Source organism: Limulus polyphemus, unplaced genomic scaffold (genome assembly GCF_000517525.1).
Source record: "Limulus polyphemus unplaced genomic scaffold, Limulus_polyphemus-2.1.2 Scaffold6049, whole genome shotgun sequence".
Classification (NCBI taxonomy): Eukaryota; Metazoa; Arthropoda; class Merostomata; order Xiphosura; family Limulidae; genus Limulus; species Limulus polyphemus.
The window spans coordinates 40,358-46,420 of record NW_013671659.1 but is presented as its reverse complement, the minus strand read 5'-3'; positions in this window follow the sequence as shown (position 1 = coordinate 46,420).

Here is a 6,063-nt window from a genome sequence, read left to right as displayed (position 1 = left end):
AACACTAGCGTTTACGCACACACAAATATTGTTGATTCTTACACTCGAGAATCTTCTACAACTTTAGAGAATAGGTGGGAGTTTCGCAATACATAGTTAACAGTATAAGTTATGCACATTTCTAAATATAAATTAATTTAAAGAAACATCTTTATTAAAATTAATATATATATTAAATCCGTCACACTCAGCACTAATTCGTATAGAATTTCGCGAAGTAACAGATATACATGTATGTGAAATACAACACGTGCCAAAAAGCTAAAAGTAAGAGGCTACTTAATGTTATTTGTGAAGTTAAGACTATGCTCAGCGAGTGTTTTGTTCACTTATTTATGTAAAAACAAAACCGTAAAAGCTGTAGAGCATGAAATAGGATACTTTCATTATCATTAAATGTCCCTGACTTTGCATTATTAGTTTTTCTGAATAATCCAAAAGAACCTGCTCAACAATATAAACTGTTACAACAATTAATTAATTATGTTAACTTATATAACTTGTAGCCAAATAAATACAAAAATTTTCATTATCATTAGTAGACTGTATCCTGATTTCTTCTTTTCACCTGATTATTACAAAAGAAAGTGCCCGACGATAGAAACTATTACAACACTAATGTTAGGAGTATAATTATTGTAGTAAAAATAAATAAATCCAAAATAAACTTCAAGATGGCAGCAGTGATGCTTAAAGTGAGATAAAATATTTGTTGGAAATGATGAAACAGTAAAAAAAATCAAAAAGAGACAGAAAAGTAAATGAAGATCAACAAAAAGAGACACACACTTCTAATAAAGAAACAGAAAGTTCAAATAAGACCGAGATGAAAAAGTCAGTAAAATAAGAGAGATATTACAATAATGAAACAAAATTTACAAACAAAAATCAATTTAATCGAACAAGTCCATTGAAAATGTACAGTTTAGAGTTCATAAAAACCGTTGGAAATGTTTAGTAAGATTATGACAACGAGATTAAAGGACATCCATAAAGTACAAAATAACATCAATGAAGTACAGATGGTTTATAAGAACAAAATCGAAGGATATTTCGGGAATTAACAGAAAAATAATCACAGCAAGATCCAAGAAGCCATTATAAATGTAAAGAAGGATTAGTGCAACAAGATAAATGAAATACAAAAGAACATCTATATCAGGATAAGACATATAGAAACTGAATTGTCAAAAGTAATGATTAAACCAGTCATACCATTTTTCCCTGATTCAACTCAAAAATTCTAACTTCAAATTCTACTAACTACATCATACAGAATAGAAAAAACCGTTTGATCTACACATGTTATCACTACTTTTGTGACACCTAAGATTACACGGACTATTCCAGCTACATCACTACTTTATGATGTTACGTAATTTAGCAGGATAGTTGAACAACATCACTCAGTGAAGAAACAGAGAGACTACGATGGAAAGGTACCAAGAGAGACATATGAGTAACAAATTAAAATAATTTCTAAAGTGAGTGGATGAAGAAGTGGACAGCAAACACAATTAAAGGGACTAATTTTCAAAGTATTATGATCTTTCCAAATTAGAGCTATCACATGAATAAGACATTAGTGACTTCCACATGAAAAACATTTGGAATATCACATCAGAGAGAAGTTTTCAAACCAAAGTTAAGGAGTATAACAAGGTTGAAGGACGATACCATAGCCAAACTTGACAAAGAAGAAAAAGGACTTGCCCAGTTATCTAATCCAAGTGATACTCTTAAAATGATGGATTTGTTTGCTTGTGATCAATTTATAGGTACCATTATATACGAGGATATGTGAATTAGGTTAAAGCAAAGTAGGTTTACAACTTTTAAGGAGATTATCCGTTTGGTGTTAGATTTGAATCAATTAAAGTTGTAGACAAACTAATAAAAAAAAACATCCAGAAATTGTGGGATCATCATATAAAATAGTATGGAAACATTACATGCTTTTGGTTTTAGTCTAGGATAATTCAATGGATTAATTAGACAACATGGAGGGACAATAGGTGTTTGAACTACAACTTAACCGAGCATGTCTTAGAAAATAAAAATAAAATTATTACAGAAAAAGGAAACTAGTACTGAGTGTGAAAAACATGGATATTACTTTTGTTGTTGTGATAACTTAACTGATTACAGTAAACAATGAGAAGATATCTAGTGGATTAATCTAAGAGCTCCAGTAGATTAAAGGAACATAAAATTCTAACCAGACATAAGAAAATATGACTTTGTTGGACTTAAAGGCAAAGTTCAGCTAAGAATACTGCATTTTCTCCAACCAGTCTGTGAGTCAATGAATTCATTGAAGGATAGCCTTGAAACATGTTGACTGGCACTGGTTCTACAACCTAAACCTAAACTGGTAATGAAAGGTATGAAATTACCTCCAGAGGTAAAGAAAAAGAGTGATTGATATAAATATCAAGTGATTATAATGTTCTAGCTTCCCTCACTGTAGAAGAAAGCATATTGGAATTCAATTCATTAAGAACATTGATGTAAGGTTAGATTTGCTTCAAATATTTTCACAGTCTATGACCATAAAATCCCTGTGCGTTATACGACAATTACATTATCTCCAGTTACAACAAGAATTATATCACCAAAATGTAAAATAGTCGTATCAGGACTAATTATAAGCAGTATTAGATTAATTGACTGGGGCACGATAGAACCAAAGACTCCAACTTTTCCGGATCGATTTTTAATTGAGAATTCTTGTGGATCTGAATATTAAGGATATCATCATTTGGGTTATGAACGCAACAGATCATGAAATATAACCCACTTCTGGATAGAATATTGCAAGATGTGAAGGTTTACAAGTATTGCTTTCCAATTACAGAATATCCGCGGAACAAAATGCAATAATAAAGCTTACTACATCACTTCCAACTGATCAAGGCCACGTGTTACATGACTTGCTCATATAATACCAAGATACCTTCTCCAGTGCATCTCATGTCGTAAACCTACGTGCGTAATGTCAAATAATGAAAAACACGTAGTTCTTATACATTCTGTTACACCACGATTTTATATTGGCTGGGTTGTTACATGACAAGAAATAGTCACGATCTTCAGTGATCTCTGTCTGAATAACATGAATAAATTTATGCCATAAAAGATGTGTCTGCGTGGTTGAGATTTGAGAATAAACAGGGACAGAAACATGAAAGTCTGTCTGCGTTCAGAAATAACAGGAAGATTTAGAAAGAGCTACATAAACAGGATACTGAATTGAGGACAAGATTAGCTCCTTTGTTTTTTTGTGGGTGCTATTTAGGATGTGAAGCAGGAATGGCTAAGGATGAAGGCATCCCTTGTTGCTCACACATGAAAGGTAAAATATGCTAAAAAGTATTAACAGCAACAATACCGAACAACAAATGGCCAACAGCAAGTGAAAAATACTTAGATAGAATGGAGACAATTTTGAAAATGAAGAAACAAATATAGAATGAAATGACTTCAAATGTAATGAGGTGGTAGTAATTTAGGATGAGGTTTTGGAATTGTTTTGTACAAGATGAAAAATAGAGAAGTCATACAGAGGTTGATTATGTTATATTAAAGTGATTTAAAGCCCCCCCCTCAACCCCATACCATTACAATCCATATTTATACGTCTGTTCATGCTATATCTGATTATTTGTAAAACATTCAAGCAGTGTGGTTTTCTTAGGTATCATGTCGAAAACACATCACTTCTCCTTCCAGGTTTTTTATAATCCCTCTACTTTATGCAGATGAAAGTTTCCCAGAATCCATTTCAACAGTCCATTTACACAAATATCTCTATGTGCTGGTGCAGTGACTTAATTGGTATGTTTTGTATGGAATTTCACGAATACCCATTTTATTCACCAACTACTTGAGACACTTGAATTGGAGATAAGACTGGAAGCTTGATCTTGGTGAACCCATATCCTATTAGCATCGTTTCCAGATGGAGATACTTCTTGATTATTTTGTATTCTGTTATCTGGGACATGTCGGTGGCTTTTGCCAATGAACTTTGAATTTATGGATTCTCACCTGTTAAAGATGCTACACTTTAGACGTACTACAGCTCGGGTACGACTTGTGACAGGTCTCTTTCTGGTTGGTCCTATATCCCCAGTTGATTCAGCTCCCTTTCTTTTCTAATTCCGTTAAGTACAAAGGATATCTTGATTTTGGAAATTATAAATCACCAATCTGAACACATCTGTATGATCTAAATGTATGTATATTTTATGTAAGAGGCATAACACTCCATACATAATGCTAAACAATTTCAGAACGTAGTTCTGATACATTTTGTTCAAGATTTTATAATATAGCATACTCAAACCTCTTTGTTTTGAAAGTGTGTTATTTTTGCAACATTTTAAATGTATGATATACCCATGTAGGCTGCAATAAGTGTCTTCACAGTTTGCACAAATTGTTCAGTCTTGGATTAAGAGCATAAATGCCGTATTTGGTTAGTACATCTGCTTATAGCAGCATTGTTAGTGTTATAATTGAAGATCTCCATTTCTTATTAACAGTTTGTGGCTAGCTGATGTTAATGTTACGCTAGAACAGGGGTTAAAGTTTTATGGCTAATGTGACTTTGTATACTATTAACAAGACTTGAAAAGATTGCAGAAAAGCTTACTTAAGTATTGGTTTCTCCACAAACATTCAATGTTATTTTCCTCTGAGAATCTTGAATACTACCATTATCTGAGAGAATAGCCAGAGAAACAGTCTGCAGAGAAAGTTGTAGTTTGTGCATTAATAGGCCACAGGTATATCTGGTTTATATTCTCTTATTTCCCCCATCATGACAGGGAAATAGCACCGCATCTTGTATGTGTTTTTTAGTAAGATGTTAAGAGAACAAATATCGGCAAACACATGAAGTACACAAGGAGATAATCCTGGAAAGGATTAATTTGTTTTAAAGAATCCAAATACTGTTGGAACAACAAAATAACAAATCCGCTGTCGAAGTCTATATAAGGCACTCTACAAATGTGTTTATTAAGTGGTAAATCTAAAACTGTCCTTAGTCTATATAAGGCACTCTACAAAAGTGTTTATTAAACGGAAAATCTAAAACTGTCCTAAGTCTATATAAGGCACTCTACAAAAGTGTTTATTAAGTGGTAAATCTAAAACTAATCTATATAGAGCACCTCTAAAAATGCACTGAAATATCCTTGTTCAAAAGGACAGTTTTAGATTTTCCGTTTAATAAACACTTTTGTAGAGTACCTTATATAGACATAGGACAGTTTTAGATTTTCCGTTTAATAAACACTTTTGTAGAGTGCCTTATATAGACTTAGGACAGTTTTAGATTTACCACTTAATAAACACATTTGTAGAGTACCTTATATAGACTTAGGACAGTTTTAGATTTACCACTTAATAAACACTTTTGTAGAGTGCCTTATATAGACTTAGGACAGTTTTAGATTTACCACTTAATAAACACTTTTGTAGAGTGCCTTATATAGACTTAGGACAGTTTTAGATTTTCCGTTTAATAAACACTAGTCTAATTTTAAATGTCCCCCGATGGGACAGTGGTAAGTTTCGGACTTACAACGCTTACATCCGGGGTTCGATTCCTCGCGATGTGTACAACAGGTAGCCCAACGTTTGTATTGTTCAGAAAAACAAACCAATTGATTTCTTGTCTCCTTCTTGTGATAGTACATACATACTTTCAAAGACATAACTTCAATACGATATGGGAGTAAATGACGTGACATAAAACATTTGATTACAATGAATTTTATTTCAAACATAGTTCTACAACCGATATTCTAAAAACTGTGTGATTATAGCAACAAGACATGCACATTTCCCATATTTAACTAAATACATTTTGTACAAGCAACTGCATATATACCAGAACCTACTAAAAGATAGCCCTGTATGTTGTACCACTGCTTTAAAGGTAGGATTCCTGAAACGAAGGTTCATTTTACACCACGTTCATTATACCTGTTAGCGCTAGCGAAGTTAGCCTTGTTTCTGGAATCCAAGTCTTCTACATACTATTTAAAATAT